Source organism: Dipodomys spectabilis, unplaced genomic scaffold (genome assembly GCF_019054845.1).
Source record: "Dipodomys spectabilis isolate Male_0828 unplaced genomic scaffold, ASM1905484v1 ptg000826l, whole genome shotgun sequence".
Lineage (NCBI taxonomy): Eukaryota > Metazoa > Chordata > Mammalia > Rodentia > Heteromyidae > Dipodomys > Dipodomys spectabilis.
In genome coordinates, this window is record NW_024871503.1 from 380,194 (window position 1) to 396,616 (window position 16,423).

Consider the following 16,423-nt stretch of genomic DNA (forward strand, 5'->3'; position numbering starts at 1 on the left):
CTGAGCGGAGGGTTGGTGAGCATCTGCCAGCCATACCCATGGGTCCAAGCTAGCTTCTAGTTGTTTTATTCAGTTCTAAACTAAAGCTGTGACAGCAGAGCCTCCCTGGGTGGAGAAGCCCCTGTCCTCCAGTATCAGGCCTCCGCCTGGCTGCCTCCTCGGGGAAGAATGCAAAGGAAGTTTTTTAGCCAGGATCTAAGGGCGGGGTGGGGGGGGACACAAAACTGGTCAAACAGGGTCCTGTCCCAGACAGGAGACCTTGGTCCTTCTGGAAAGCACTTCCAGCCCGTCTCCCCAGGGCCCTGCGTGGCTCACAGAGGAGCCTTTGTGTCCCCTCCAAGACCCTGGAAACCACTGAGTCACAGGGAAGTGTTGGTGGCAACCCTCGGGAGACCCCCATCCCCAGAACTTTGTCTCAGCTGCTCAACAGCCTTGATGAGCACTGCACCTTGCAGCAGAGGAAATCTAACGCTCAGAGACGGCAAGCAACTTGACCAGGAACGCACAGCTCAAAGACAGAGAAGCCAGGGCTTGAACCCCAAAGCCATGTTCAACGTGTGATGTTTAAAGGATGGTTAAGGCCCCGGAGTCACCCTAGTTCAAATGTCAGCTCCGCCGCACAGCTCCTGCAAGACCTCTCTGTGGCTTAAGGTCCATGCCTCAGTTTCCCTATCTGCAAAAACACAGGAGGATGAGCCCATGGAGTGGGTGTTAGGAGATAATTTAAGATAAGGAACAGGAAATGGGAGAAGTTAATAATGCATGGTCTGTGCTACACCATCAGCATCATTCAACAACTATTATTATTATACTAGTAGTATATTATTTATATTATGTACTATTGTATTATTAACATATTGTTTATTGTATTACTGATAACATATTATTCGTGTTAGTGTTATAGACATTATGTTGTTATTATTGTTCTTGAATATGATTATGAATCTTAACTGCTGTATGACAGGTAAAAACATAGCACAGTTGTAAGGAAGTATGGTTTTGTAGCTGCTATTTCCCATTTGTTTTGTAATGATGGGGAGCAAACGTGGGGCATTTTACATGCCCAGGCAAGTATCTTTCTATGGAAAGGTGATTTTAAAAAAGAAAAAAAAAAAAACAAAAAGACAAGAACTGGGTGCCTGTAATCCTAGCTACTCAGATGACTGAGATCTGAGGATCGGGCTTCAAAGCCAACCCCGGGAAGAAAAGACCATGAGGACTCTTAGCTCCAATTAACCAGCAAAAAGCCAGAAGTGGCGCTGTGGCTTAAGTGGTAGAGCGCTAGCCTTGAGTAAAAGAGCTCAGGGACAGCGCACCGGCCCTGAGTTCAAGCCCCAGGACGGGCACCAAAATAAGAAGAGAGAAATAAAAAAGCAAGGGAGGGAGGAGAGATGACTAGGAGCAGTGGGCACCTGGCGGCCCATTCTCCTGGCGGCCCATTCTCACTGTCCTGAGCCTCCTTGGTCCTGGCTACATGGTCCCTACAGGTACCTGGCAAGGGGCGGTGAGAACCGAGCCCCCCACGCCCCCCCGACCCCCCAGCCCATCCAGGCGGGTGCTGGTGGGCACCCCAGGCCCAGGAGCGTCCCCCCAGCTAGCAATCAGGGAAGGCTGCCTGCAAGAGGCAGAAGTCGGCCTGGCTGAGTGCAGGAGGCAGCAAAACGCCCACACTCCCTGGGCCTGGCTGGAAGCAAGAACTCTGTGACCTGAACGGGGGATGTGGGGGTGTCATGGCGAGAACCCCGGCATGGAGCCCAGCCGGGCAGAGCCAGAGCTGCGCAAGAACTTCACCAACACCCCGGTCTCCCTGCAACCCTAAGGGGGGTCGCGGGGGGGGGGGGGGCATGGTTAGAAAGAAGCCCTCCACCCCCAGTTTGCAGAATTCTCTCCTGAGTTCCTCCAGGAGGCTCAACCCGCCGCCCCAGCCCAGAATCCCCCAGTTCTCCGTGCTCCCCAGTCCTCCCAGAGTGCCAGCCCCCCGCCCCCCATCTATGCCCCCCCCAATGTGTCAGGATCAAACCTCGTCTGTCCTTTTGGTGCCGTCTGCCTTCCTCTCTGTCCGTCTGTCTCTTCTTCCCTTTGCCTCTCCGATCCGAGCCACAGACACTTATTTGACCCACTTTGCCTTTCCTCTAACCACCCTCCTCCTCCTCCTCCTCCTCCTCCTCCTAGAGGCTGGGACAAACCTGGTCAGCCCGGGCCACGCCCACGTCCACTGCCCCACCCCCCTGCCCCACCCCCACTGCCCTCCCCGCCCCCCCCCCCCCCCCCCGCCCCATCCCACAGAACTAGCAGAACCTGGGAGCAATCCAGCAGCCAACACCCCTGCATGGCACTGAGGGGATGCTGGGACCCCCCCCAAACACACACACACTGCTAGTGGGGTCCAGATCACCCATTCTCCAGCTGCAGAAGCCGGGAGGGAACGCCCAGACCACAGTTGTCTCCTCCTCCCCCTCCTCCTCCTCCTCCTCCTCCTCCTGAGAACTGCTCCAGGCCAGACATCTTACCTGAGGCCCGGCTCACCTGGTCTCCCGGTGAGGCCGCACCCTCCCTGCGAGGGTGAGTGAGCGCGGCCGCTCCCGGGGGCTGGCTGGGGCTCTGCCCTGGACTCCTGGGCCAAGGAGTCCACGGCTTTTCTGGAGGGGGCTGGCGAGGCCTCTCTCTGGCACCTGGGGACTCTGCCAGCCACAAGGCCGGCTCCAGATGTGGCCTCCCCAGATGTGGCCGCCCGGCCTCAGACCAGAGCCATGAATGCAGCTGGACCCCGTCTCTCCACAGCTTATCCAGGATACGGTGATGGCACCATCACTGACAGGAAATCGGCCGCCCTGCCCCTCTCTGGGGGGAGCAGGGTGGGGGAGCAGGGGGAGGGGCCGTGAATTCCCGCGGGGTGGGGCGGGGCAGCCCCCCACACACACACACACCATCTCAAACTCACCAAATAATGTGTTAGTGCAATATTCTATTTGGTGTCGGACGCTATCCCTTTGCTTTTTAATTTTTCTCAAGGCTGGAGCTTTACCACTTGAGCCACAGCTCCTTTTCTGGCTTTTGGGTGGTTCATTGGAGATCAGAATCTTATGGACTTTCCTGCCCAGGCTGGCTTCGAACCACCACCCTTCAGTCTCAGCCTCCTGAGCAGCCAGGATGACAGGCATGGAGCGCCAGTGCCCGCCTTTGGCACAATGTTTTTAAATTTAAAGTTAATGCAAAGCATGCACAAGGAGCAAAAGATCAGCCCTTTAAGTAGAGACGAGACCCAGCCCGGACCTTGGGCCTGAGTCTGCCTGGCTTTCATCCCCCTGACCCCAGTGCGGCCGAGACCCCAGCCAGTCTACCCAAACCTCCGTCTCAGGCCCTGCCTCTGTCCTGGGCAAAGCGTATCACAGGGGCCTTCTAGAATGTTCTTATTATACTCATTCCTCTCCCCCGGCCACAGATGTAACGCAACAGATAGGAACAGCAACCAAAGTGAGCTCAAGTGTTGTGCTTAAGACTACCTGGGTTCAAATCCTAGCCCTGTCACTCCTTGGCTGTGTGTCCTTCGATAAGTTACTTAACCTCTCTGTGCTCCTGTTTCCTCAAGTACACAACGAAGAGGTGATGTGCTAAAGTGCTGTCTTCCCATGGCGGGAGCCATGGAACAAAGCCCCTTGGCTCTGTCCTTCACCGTGTCTCTTTATTTGGCATATGGAGTTGAGTGGCCACACCTAAAGTGGGAAGGCTGGAGTTTGGGGTCTGGGATGGAATACTCAGGTTTCAGATTCTCAACTTCAAGTCCCTCCCCCACCCCATCTCTACCTCTCCCTCCTTCCCCCCCCCCCCCTCTCCAGCCCTAGGGCTTGAACTCAGGGTCTGGGCACCATCCCTGAGCTTTTGTGTCCAAGGCTAGTGCTCTACCACTTGAGCCACAGGGCCACCTCCAGCGGTTTACAGTTAATTGGAGATAGAGAGCCTCATTGACTTTCCTGCCCTGGCTAGCTTAGAACTTGATCCTCAGATCTCAGCCTCCCGAGTAGCTAGAGTGACAGGCGTGAGCCACCAGTGCTCGGCTTTCTACACATGAATTACCTGAGGGCCAGCTTGACCCCTCTAAGTATGATCCAAAGTCTACCGGGAACCATAATTGTACATGTATATGTACATGTATTCATGTATGAGCGTAGTGTGCCTGTATGCACATGCTTGCTTTGCTTTCCATTTGTGACAGGACTTCACTGGAGCCCAAGCTGGCCTCAAACTCTCCACCCTCCTGTCTCAGCCTCCCTAAGCACCAGGATTAGAGGTGTGCTCCACCATGCCCAGTCTAAGAGCCACGATCTTTGTGCATACATGTTCGAGTCTAGGATGGAGCTGAATGAAAAATCCTCAAGGTTTGGTTTGTTTTTTTTTTAAACTAAAACACCTGACCTCACCTCAAACTTTGGGTGAGGGTTTGCTTCCCCCTGAGGGAAGGAGAGGGCTTTGGGAGGTGCCCCAGACCTGGCCCTGGTTGAGGAGGACTGCAGGAAGAGGCCAGGGAAAGGCACAGGAGGAGGAGGACGGGGGACGGGGGATGGCAGGGCTGTGCAGATAGCCCCCAGCCCCTCAAGTGCTGGCGCCCCGAGGTTGCTGAAGGCCTAGAGAGGTCCCAGCATTCCCACATGAGCTCCCACTGCTGCAGCATCCCAGGCCTGGCCTGGCTGGGCTGCTCCTCCTCCACCACCACCATCTCCTCCTCCACCACCACCTCCTCCACCACCACCTCCTCCTCCTCCTCCTCTCCCACCAGCTCTTCCTCTACCTCCTCCTCTTCCTCCTCTTCCTCCACCTCCTCTTCCTCCTCCTCCTCCTCCTTCACCACCACCTCCATCACCTCCTCCTTCTGACTGCTGCCCCCACCACGGAGAGCCAGCGGCTTCCACTCCACGCCAGGAGCACGGCTCCGGCTCCGAGGCGAGGTAACTCATGTGAAGTCCTGCAGCCAGCCCCCCCCCCCCCCGCACTCACCACCGGCGGCTCAGAGGCAGTGACCGGGAACAACACGGCGAATGCCTGACCCACCGAGTCCTAAGCACCCCGCAGGTGGCTAGGGAGAGAGGCACCACCCATCCACCAAGCGCTCAGCACCAAAGCAGTGGCCAGTAGGTAGCTAGCACCTGCCCGGAGTCCTGAGCGACCCCTGCCGTGCCTGGTAGGTGGGGAAACTGAGGCTGCTGCCTCCCTAGGGAGTCCCGCTGTCCCAGCTCTCCACTCAGGGCGATGGGACTGTGCCTTCCCTGCCCTTCCCCCGGCTCAGCGGGGCACCCCGAGCCTTTACCCAGGGCCCAGACACTTGCGTCCCTAGGCAGCCAGTGGGCCGTGTGCACTCAGCCCACCTGAGTGGGCAGATTCCAGCTTCTCCCCGCTCTGGTGGACAGCTCTGTCACGTTATAAATAAACAGACCCGTCATCCTCACCTCTCAGGAGGCTGAGATCTGAGGATCACCGTTCAAAGCCAGCCCAGGCAGGAAAGTCCATGACACCCTATCTCCAACGAACCACCAAAAAGCCAGAGGTGGAGCTGGGACTCAAGTAGTAGAGTGCCAGTCTTGAACAACAACAACAGCAAAATGCTTAGGGACAGTGCGTCCAGGCCCTGAGTTCAAGCCCCAGGACCAGTGATCACGCATGCATGCGCGCGCGCACACACACACACACACACAGAGTCAGTAATTAAATTAAACCAGCCCTATTCCAGACATTGAAAGAAAGGAGCCCCAGGAAAGGCGTGCTGGGGAGGAGGGAGGGAAAGGAATCAGAAGCCTCTGTCCTGGAGGCCTGGAGCCAGAGGAGGCTGCTGAGGGCCTCTGGGAGGATCCCAGCCATAGATCTCCCTCCCCCGTGACCTAGTGGCCTGCCACCCCGTGTCCACTGTCACAGGCGCGGTGACTCAGACCCCCTCTGTGACATGAGACTCCTGGTCTTTGGACCGAGGGTCTGAAAACCTGGTTTGCCATTCCAGAATGTGTCTTCTGAGGGCCTCAGATGCACCCGCCCTACTTGAAGCACGATGCCCTTAGACACAGTTGCTTTATGAGAGACCTACTCTGTGCTGGGTTTTGCTGCCGCCGCCGCCACCTCTGAGTCCTACTATGTACTGGTCCCCCTCCCCCTCGACCAGGGTTCCTTTGTGGATCATCCCCACTGGGACATCTCCACATATCCTACCAAGGAAACTGAGGCAGAGAGAGAAAGAGAGTCAGCCATCCAAGATGGCTCCTCTGGAAATGAGGGGTGCCGGATTCAAATCCAGGCCCAGCTGCCAGCTGAATTGTTCAACCACAGGATCCGGGGCCCTGTGTAGACCTGGCTAACAAACATAAGTGAGCTTGAGAAGGGAGGGGCAAATGAATGCACACACACACACACACACACACCACACGCACACAAACACCACATGCACACGCTCTGTGGACCTCGGTTTCCCTGTCTGTGAAACAGGACCGCGTATCTATCTCCCTGCACACACTCCCGATGAGCGTAATAGAAACATGGTTGTTTTAAGGTCTACAGTGACCCATACAGTGGGACTGGCTCCAGGGCCCAAGCCTGGCCCACATCCCAGCTGGACACAGCCTAGTGGAAACTGCCAGTCCTTCAAATGACAGAAGTGACAGAAATAACTCGTGGAGCAAGGACCAACGAGGCCATCCAGAAAACACAAACAAGCCAGAGCCGGGGCTGGGCTGAGAGTTTCAACACCGAGTGTGGACGCAGGGCTGGTGGGGAGAGCCCCCCCCCCCGTACCCCTCACCCAGCCCCAACAGGCAAACGGGAAGATGGAGGCCTCGCCGGGCTGCTAGCCTGGGCCGCTCACAGCCCCTCTTTCCCGCCCCCGGGGCCCTGTTTCTAATTTCCTTCATGTCTGTTGTTTTTCATGGCAGAGGAGGGTAAAATTGCAAAAGAAAAGCTTGTTCAGGCTAGACATTCTCCCCTCCCCACCCCCTAGCTTCCCCTCCTCCCCAGCCAGGGATAGAAGCAACTGGACTGCCAGGTCTGCCAGGTCTGCCGCCCAGCCTCCAAAGGAGGGGGAAGGTTGGGGGTTAAACTAGGGGCCCACAACAGGCATTTGCCAGCTTGCCGTGGCTCAGGAGTTGTAGGGTCCTCCGCTGAACCAGCCTGCTCACGCTGAGTCCACAGTATGGTCAACTCTGGGCCACGCTCCATGTCCTATGAGACAACCCTGTCTCTGGCATTTTCTTTTCTTTATGTGCTGGGGCTGGGGCTTGAACTCAGGGCCTGGACGCCGTCCCTGAGCTTTTTTTCCCACTCAAAGCGGAGCCATACCTCCACTTCTGGCTTTTTGCTGGTTCGTTGGAGATACGCGTCTCATGGACTTTGCTGCTCAGGCTGGCTTCGAACCACCATCCTCCGATCTCAGCCTCCTGAGTAGCTGGGATGGCAGGCGTGAGCCACCAGGATCTGGTACTCTCTCCAGCGGAGGGACTCGGGGCTCCTTAGTACTTAAGGGTCATTTTCCAGTCTCACAGCCAGCAAACAACAGAAAAGGAAGCCTGGGAGGGGAGTCAGCTCTGCCCTGCCCCTCACCCAAGAAACCCCCTTTCTTCATGACCCAAATCTCTGACCGCTGAAGAGCCCCCTGGAGAACTCAGTCTGTCGTGTAAGAGACTGGAAATTACCCTAGCTTCCTGAAGATCAATTCCTCAAGTCACCTGATCCCATCTGGCCAGCTTGCTGAGTCTGCCGTCTGGTGGGTTGGCAGGACTGAGTGACTGTGGCCAGACCAGAGCCCTCCCCCCATACTCCATCCCACCCATACCCAAAGGAAATACCTTCTTTCCTCCCAGCTCTATAAGATACCACCTAAAAGATGCTTTGGCCGGGTCTTGGAACTCAGACTCCCCCAATTTTGTGTCTGCACTCTCCTCTGCCGAGCCCAACCAGCTTGGGCTCCAGGAAAGAGCGGTTTCCCAGACAGGCATCTCGCGTGGAGGGCCCCCCCGCCCCTCTCACACGGGCGATGCCTTCTTCTTATCATCTTAAAGGAAGCCTCCAAAATCTCGGGAGATCACCGGCTACGCAGCTTGTTCCTTCACGCCTACAGGATAAACAGCCGCTCCAGAACCCTCCAGAGAGACTGAGCTCATGGTCAGCCGGGCCTCACACCCGGGACCTGGGACTGTTTGAACTCTGCACACCTTTCTTATCCCCCTCACCCCAAGTCTCGTGTGTGCGTGCGTGCGTGCATGCATGCGTGTGTGTGTGTGTGTGTGTGTGTGCGTGCACGTGCACACGCACACGCCAGTCCTAGGCCTTGAACTCGAGGACTGTGCATTGTCCCTGAGCTTTTTGGCCCAAGACTAATACTCTACTGCTCGGGCATTTAAAAAAAAAAAAAAGAAAAAAGTCCACTTTTTTCTCTCCCTCAGTGTAATTGGAGATAAGACTCTCATGGGCTTTCCTGCTGGCTTTGAAAACCACGATCCTCAGATCTCACCCTCCCGAGTAGCTAGGACAGGCGTGAGCCACTGGCACCAAACCCAATTCTCTATTTAACCTGAGGCCACTGCCTCTGCCCCTGAAGACGGGCTGAGGACGCTGTGAAGGGCTGAGTCCCTGCAGCCGTGGGATAAACCTCCCTGCCCTTTGCTCTCCCTTTCACCCTGACACATGGGGCCAAGTGGGCGGGCCTACCGTGGGACTCCTCGACTTGGATTCTGGCAAATTCTGGAGTGAAAAGAAAGAGGACTGCCATTCAGTTGAGAAAGAGAGAGAGAGAGAGAGAGAGGAGGGGGTGGGGAGAGACAAACATTCTCTTCTCTACACAGGATTGTGCTCCGATCAACCCAGTGAATAAAAACACAATCCAACATGCCCTCTGCTGACTTAGAATTCAGAATTCAACTCGATTCGCTTCTGTTTGTCCGCAGTGTTCCATTGTCAAAGTGTTCCGGCGCCATCACTGAGAGCGGGAAGGGTGGGTGAGGATGCTGGGAGGGAAGAGCCCAGACGGCTGGACCACCCAGGAAAAGCGGGTGGGCCCTCCGAGGCCCCCCACATCCCCGCACCCACCACGCTCAATAGGGCTTCCCGCAGCTCGCTCTCTCTCTCTCTCTCTGTCTGAAATCTCTTTTATTCCTGGCCAATTCTCCTCCAGGCACCTCAAGGCCAAGTCCTGCTTTGAAGCCAGCTCAAATACCCACTTCCTTTGGGAAGCAGCTTCCCGGATTCCCGCTAAAGCTCCCGCCCCTCCACTCTTGTCTCTGGCAGGCATTGGTGGAGATGCATGCAGCCAGCAGCTGTCAATCAAAAGGGGCAGGCTGCCCTGGCTGTGACAAACTGGCAATGGATGAACTGGACCGTGGGGACCCCGCTCTGTCAACTCAAATGTCTTCCCACTGGGAGCTGAGCACAGGACATTTGTTCTCTTCTAGCACACAGTAGGTGCTTAATTTGAGGTGAACTGAGCTTTGTCCCGGCTCCTTCCTGCTGACCCTCACACAGTGCCCTCTCCCTAGCTGAGCCCCAGTTTACCCATCTGATTGATGGAATGATAGACTTGCTCAGAGATGATGCGTGGTTCTCTCAGACCAGATCACCGCCTTTGGGGTTTAAGATCACGTCTGAGCTGGGCGCCGGTGGCTCACGCCTGTCATCTTAGCTACTGGGGAGGCCGAGATCTGAGGATCACGGTTCAAAGCCAGCCCAGACAGGAAAAGTCTGTGAGACTCATCTCCAATAAACCATCAGAAAACCAGAAGTGGTGCTGTGGCTCAAATGGTAGAGCGCTCGCCTTGAGCTGAAGAGCTGAGGGACAGCGCCCAGGCCCAGAGTTCAAGCCCCACGACCCACAACAACAACAAAAAAGATCAAGTCTTGAAAGACTGACTTTAACCTTTCTCTCCCTCCGTCCACAGAAACCATTCCTCCCATCAAGGGCTGTGACTTACACGGCTAGGACAATGTGGCAGAAGTGACAGGCCCAGGCGTAGGTCTCAAAAGGCCTGGAAACTTCTATGCTCTTTCACTCTTACAGAGACCTGGGCTTCCAGGTAGAGAAACCCTAGAAATCCCATTAGATAGATAGATCCCAGAGAGAGAGAGAGAGCACATCCAGAGACTGTGAGGTCATCTTAAATGGCCAAAACCCAGCCCAGCTCCTGGCTGAACACAGTCAACAAGTGACATAACAACATCCCACAGACCCAGAGATTAAAGCATCCCTGCAGAGCTGGGACAAGTCAATCTTTTCAAGCCACTCTCTGTTTGGACCGGTTTGAAACCCAGACATAGACTACTGAAACCCTGGGGTTCGGCCCTGGAGAGAGGCAGGAGAGGTCTGCAATGCCTGCCCAGACACGGGAGCGAGGATGTGAAACTCCACCCTGGAACCAGCTCACGGTGAAGCCAATGCCAGTCTACTTCAAAGTGTCAGGTCGATGTTCCTCTGGTTGGAACCAATCACAGGCTAAAAATAATAATAAAGAAAAAAGAAGCAGCAGGGAAGTCTGGAAGAGGAAAAGAAGCCATTCACCCCCCAAGTGCCTTCCAGGGGGACACATCCTAGCTCTGCCTTAGTTTCAGGACTTCTGATCTCCACAACTATAACAAAGCAAGGGCTAGGGATATGACTTAGTAGGAGAGCACCTTTGGGCCACTAAATTTGTAGTAATTTGTTGTTACTGCAGGAAACTAATACACTTGGCTCTGCAAACTCTTATCTAACAGTGTATATCCTAGAGGCTCTGAGTTCAAGTCCCAGCATTGGCACAAAAAAGAAAAGGAAAGGAAAGAAAACAATTATATACCTCATTTGAGCCATTGCACACATCCGGTTCTATTTGTCGCTGCAGCTCAGTGAGCTCATGCAGGGTTCAACCTTTTCATTGACAAGTGATACAAAGCTGATGAGATCTGAGGGCTTTATAGATTCTGAAAATCGTGGAACAAATTCAGAGTACCAGGGAGGGGCCTGTTTGGAATGCAAGGATGTGACTTTTCCAAGTTCAGGGAGGTAGGATTCGAATTCAAGACTGCCAGGCTGAGGGTCAGCCCTCATCCCACTCCTCCCCATCCTCCTCTTCTCCTCCTTGATTTCCAGGAGGAACCCAAGTGTGTTGCTTACCCAGATCTGACACCACCACCACCACCCCGACACACACCGGTCCTTACACTGGACGGAGCTCCATCAGCACAAAGCCAGAGCTCAGATCACAGAACCCAAGTCCTGTTCCCTCCCCCAAGAAAGCAGAACTGATTCTGCACTCCTGCTGCAGCAGCAGCTGCCTGGCCTGCTGACTCCAGAGGTGGATGTGAGTGCAGTTCCCAGGACTGCCATCGTGGGGGAGGTGGAGAGCAAGACACTCAACCAACCAGAGCCCAGAGGCAGCCAGCAGACAGGAACGGAGGGGCCGCCCAGAGTCCCTTTGTGCACACGAACTCATTCCATCCGCCGCAGATGAGCAAGTCCACGAGGCCCTGGAGCGGCAGGAGGAGCCGAGAGCTGCGTTCTGGAGCGCCATATCCCACCTGAACCCTTGCTTCCTTGAGACCTCAGAATAAACGACAAATCACTGCTTCGGAGCCAGGCGCCTGCGGCTCAAGCCCATCATCCGCACCACTCAGGAGGCTGAGATCTGGACACCACCACTCAAAGCCAGCACAGGCAGACAAGTTGAGACTCATGGCCAATGAAGCAGCAGAAAACCAGAAGTGGAGGAGTGGCTCAAGTAGTAGAGCATCAAACAAATGCGAGTGTGAGGCCCTGATTTCCAGGCCCGGCTCAGGGACGCCGGCTTTGCAGGGCTCGCAGGCAGAGCCTACTCGTAATCCCCGCCACAGACAGGGCCTTGCTTTCTCCCTCTCTAAGATGGGGGCAAATATAAGTGCTTGAATGTCTCCTGTAAGGGACCACAAGGACAAGGAACCACCTTGTTTGCTCATGTTTGCGCTGCAGAATGCCTGACATATAGTAGACGCTAGTGTTTGTTGAGTGGCTGAGTGAAAGTCAATACTAAAAGTCCTTCTCCCCTCCCCTGGGAACCCCCGGGCAGGAAGTGGGCTCCTGTCCCTTCCCTTTTCCAGGGCTGGTGTTGGAATAGCTGCACTGGACTCCTCCAAACCAAGACAATCACCCAGCTGCCTTCGTGGCCAGCACCCTCTGCCCATCTCACAATGACCACAGGCCTCTACTTCCCTTATGCTGATCCATGGGGAAGTCCAGCCCATGGAACATCCCTCCTCTAGCCACACACGCCCCCCCACACACATGCAGACGCACACTCACATTCGCGTATACACACACTGGTGTACACGCGCTCATCCTCACAAAATGAACTTCCAGAGGTAGACATGGACCCCAGGTCAAAATCAGATTTAAAAGACCCAGCTGACAATACATGGGTACATTGTCGGGCGCCGGTGGCTCACGCCTGTCATCCTAGCTACTCAGGAGGCTGAGATCTGAGAATTGTGGTTCAAAGCCAGCCCGAGCAGGAAAGTCCATGAGACTCTAATCTCCAATAAACTACTTAGAAGCCAGAAGTGGAGCTGGGGCTCAAGTGGGAGAGCACTAGCCTTGAGCTCAAAGAGGCTCAGGGACAGTGCCCAGGGCCTGAGTTCAAGCCCCAGAACTAGGGGTATGGGTGGAGAGAGTTTATGAGATTCTTCAATTAACCAGCAAAAGGCTGGAAAAAGAGTTGTGGCTCTGATAGTATGCCAGCCTTGAGGACCAGAAAGGGGAAAAAAAACCCAAGTGAGATTGTCAGGTGCTGAGTTCAAGTCCCCACCAAAGGGGGAAAAAAAAGGAAAGAAAAAATTATAAACCACTTTTGAGGCATTACACACATTTGGGTCTATTTGTTACTGCAGCTCAATGAACTCATACCACGTTCAACCTCTTTAATGGCAAATGATTCAGTTCTGGCCTGAGTGGAAAACCCTTGGCTAAGGTCTCATACTCAGTTCCCTTCCCTGCTGGGGGCAGACACACTTTCAACCAGCCCCACAGAGCAGCGAGGAGTCACGGTGCCCCTCGGCTGCCCGGAGCCCTCCGCGCCCCCCTCGGGGAGATCCTCACCCTGTTATCCGCCTTCCCACGGTTCTTCCCCCTCCACCGTATTCACCCAGTCCACGTATCCACCCCACTTACCTTCTCCACTGGAGGACAAGGACCCTTGGTTTACAAGAAGCCCCACGCCGTTGGACTTCCTGTGGTCCTGCAAGAAGGCAGTTTCACTTCTGCACTACCCAACCCTCCCTGCCTCGGCCGGGGACACCCAACGTGTGGTAACATCGAAGTGGGGGGGGGGGGGGTGTCTGCTGAGTAAGGAAAAAGAGATCTCAGCATACAGCGGAGAGCCCAGGAGTCTGAATAGAGGGCAAATGTGTGTGTGTGTGTGTGTGTGTGTGTGTGTGTGTGTGAGAGAGAGAGAGAGAGAGAGAGAGAGAGAGAGAGAGAGAGAGGGAGAGAGGGGGGGAGGTGTGGAAGCACATACCTGTATTCCCAGCCACTACGCGAGAGGCAGAAGTAAGGAGGATCAAAATCAGAGGCCAAGCCTGGTGCTGGTGGCTCACACCTGTAATCCTAGCTACCCAGGAGGCTGAGATATGAAGATTACAGTTCAAAGCTACCCTGGGCAGGAAAGTCCGTGAGACTCTTATCTCCGGTGAACCACCAGAAAACCACAAGCGGCGCTGTGGCTCAAGTGGCAGAGTACTAGCCTTGAGCAAAAGAGCTCGGGGACAGCACCCAGGCGCTGAGTTCAAGCCCTATGATGGGGGGGGGGGGGGTGGAAAGTCAGAGGTTAGCTCTGCAAATGTGCAGAGGAAGAGGAGGAGGAGGAGGGGAAAGGGGAGGAGGAGGGGGAGAGAGGAGGAAGAGGAGAAGAGGAATGATTTTTAAGTGTAAGGTTTTAGACGAGGAAAGAACACACAGGAAGAAGTAAGGTGAAGAAGGAAAAGTTTATTGGGGTATGCTCCCGGGCAAACTCCCTGGTGGGGATCAGAGAGGTCGCGCTAAGTGTAGTTGTAGCAAAGCTTTCATAGGCAGGATAAAAGCAGCACTTGTAGTGAGCGGGGGCTTGTGGCGCGTCGCTTGTTTTGCCAGTTGGAGCGGCCTCCGGCCAGCGCCCTGGAAGAATGGTTGACTGGGATGGTGGTTTTGGTAGGGACGTGGTCCTTCTCGGCAGCAGCCTGCTTTCCCCTCATGGCCTGACATTTTTCCCCCGCTGCCACCTGACACTCAGCGCTCTAGGCTGAGTCCTGGGCTTTACCCCGAGAGCACTCATGTGTGGGCCTCCCTGTGCCCGAATCCTCAGAGCTCAAATGTCAGAAAGTCATGCAGCTTTCTCTCTGAAGGAAATCCAAGCACCCTTTCCCCCTCGGGGGCCAGGCTGACCCAGCCAAGAGCAAGAACCACAGACCTGGGTTTTGGAAAGGAGGTGGGAGGCTGGGGGGGTGGGGGGAGGCAGGGGGGTGGGGAGGGAAGAGTACAAAGGGAAGCTGAGGTATCCCCAAGAGGAAGAGAGGGCAGACTCAGCCACTTCCTCCCTGTGTGACCTCAGTCCTGTGATCTGGCCTCTCTGAGCCACCAGATTTCAGTCCTGTAGCACCTACTCGGTGACTGTCCCGTCTTTGTGTGCCAATTCCACCCCCACCCACCCCCACACCCCCGGAGGAAATGCACTGGGAGGGAAGCATCCTCGAGTGGAGTCTTTACACCCAAGAGCACCAGCAAAGGGTTTTTGGAGGTCCTTCATATGCAAAGAGCATCTCAATACCAATAAGAAAAAGACAACCACAGGAGGATTCTTTTAGGGAGGAAGACAGAAGTGCAAGGCCTCTGTGCTTCTGATCATATAAAATATTTATTGAAATAAACTCCAGGAACTGGAAACAGGAGGCTTTTTTTTTTTCTTTGCTGTTGTTTTCCTTTCCTTTTCCTTTGGTCCTATATGTTCAATTATCTGTCTTTGGGAAGGTAAAAGGAGGCACATAAATGGCAGGACAAAGGGTGAACCAATGCAGCCGTGGTGCTACCAGTCATGAGGTTGAAAATGACCTATACAGCTATCGGAAGGAGAGGCGAAAACTGGAAGGGAGCAAGGGAAAGTGTGACATTGTGGATATACTCTTCACGTGACTGATGTAACTGCAACCCCTCTGTACATCGCCCTTATAATAAAAACATTATTAAAAAAAAAAATAGAAGCTGAACAGGAAGGGGCCGCGGAGGGAGGAGGGCCACGGACTCAAAAGGCGTCACAGGGAATTACAGGTGAGCCACACGGATGAGGAAACGCACCGAGGAGCCTTGGAATCGGAGCCTCCCTCCTCGGTGCCAAGTCCCAGCCTCCCCCGGGAGTGTTTCCCCAGCAAGAACCCGCCAGGACGGCCGCCACCAGCACGGCCACAGCCCTGCTAGTGAGGCACGAGGAAAGAAGACAGAAGCAAACGCAGAAGCCGGGAGCGGCACCCGTGCGAGGAACACCTCTCCCCCAGCCGTGACCCACGTGACACATGCCCACAGCCCCGACCCGGGGAAGGGAGCTTCCTCCACCAGATGTTAGATGGTGGCTGCCGGTCTCCTTCTAGAAACTTCCTTGGTATCCGCACATGTATCCATGGATAAAGGTCTGCATCTATGTATTTTTTAAGCCAATGGCACCCACTACTTTTGAACTATGAACATAACCAGGAAACCCTTTTTCCTTCGACAAACACCAAGGCAAAAGTGACACCCCGGTTTGTCGGCCTGCACCCCCGCTTCCCAGCTTCCGGCAGGCAGCAAAGCAAAGTGCACACCCCTACCTTCTCGCTGGCTTGCTCGCTCGCGGGCAAGTCCTGCCCGGACTCCAGCTGCTGGAAGGAACCTGAATCTCCTGGCTGCTTTCTCTCCTCCGTTGCTTTCCTTGTTCTGGGGCTGGATGTCCTCAGAGCCCCGCCCCCTTCCCAGAGTGCAGCCCCCCTCCCAAAGCCCACCCCCTCCCAAGGCTCCCTGGGGATCCCCTCAATTCTGTCTGCCCCCAGCTCCCTGCCTGCCCGGGAGACTGAGCTCAGGACTGAACTCAGCTGGAGAAACAGCTGGAGGGAGGGGAGGAGGGAGGGAGGGGCAGGAAACAGGACTGCCCAGGGCAGGCGGCCAGCTGTGGAATGGGGGGGGACCCACAGGGGAAGTGGGGTGACTCTTGCCAGCCCCTGCTGGGCTGTGCCCATGGTCTGGGCACACTTGCCCCCTGAGCCTCTGCTCCCTGTCAAGGGCTCAGGGCCTCCAGCCCTGTGGTGCAGGGATCTGGTTGCTTCTTATCCCCCCCCCACCTCTCCTGGCTGCCCCCCGGCTCAGGCCTGTGTGCTTGCGGCTCCTGCCAGCCACACTGCTGTTAGAGGCCCAAAGGCCTCCTGTTCCCACCTTAGTGTTCAGCACGGAGGCCGCCTCCTC

The 16,423-nt window shown here is 55.3% G+C and overlaps 1 protein-coding gene across 2 annotated transcripts in view; it reads right to left on the reverse strand.

Annotated features, from left to right (window-relative positions):
* The window catches only part of Cmklr1 (chemerin chemokine-like receptor 1), a 35,015-nt gene extending 19,115 nt beyond the window's left edge, over positions 1–15,900 (reverse strand). For both annotated transcript variants that reach the window (XM_042673403.1, XM_042673404.1), the window contains exon 1: positions 15,796–15,900. The gene's annotated coding sequence lies outside the window, so the exon portion shown is untranslated. The remainder of the gene's footprint in view (positions 1–15,795) is intronic.
* Positions 15,901–16,423: the final 523 nt, after the last annotated feature.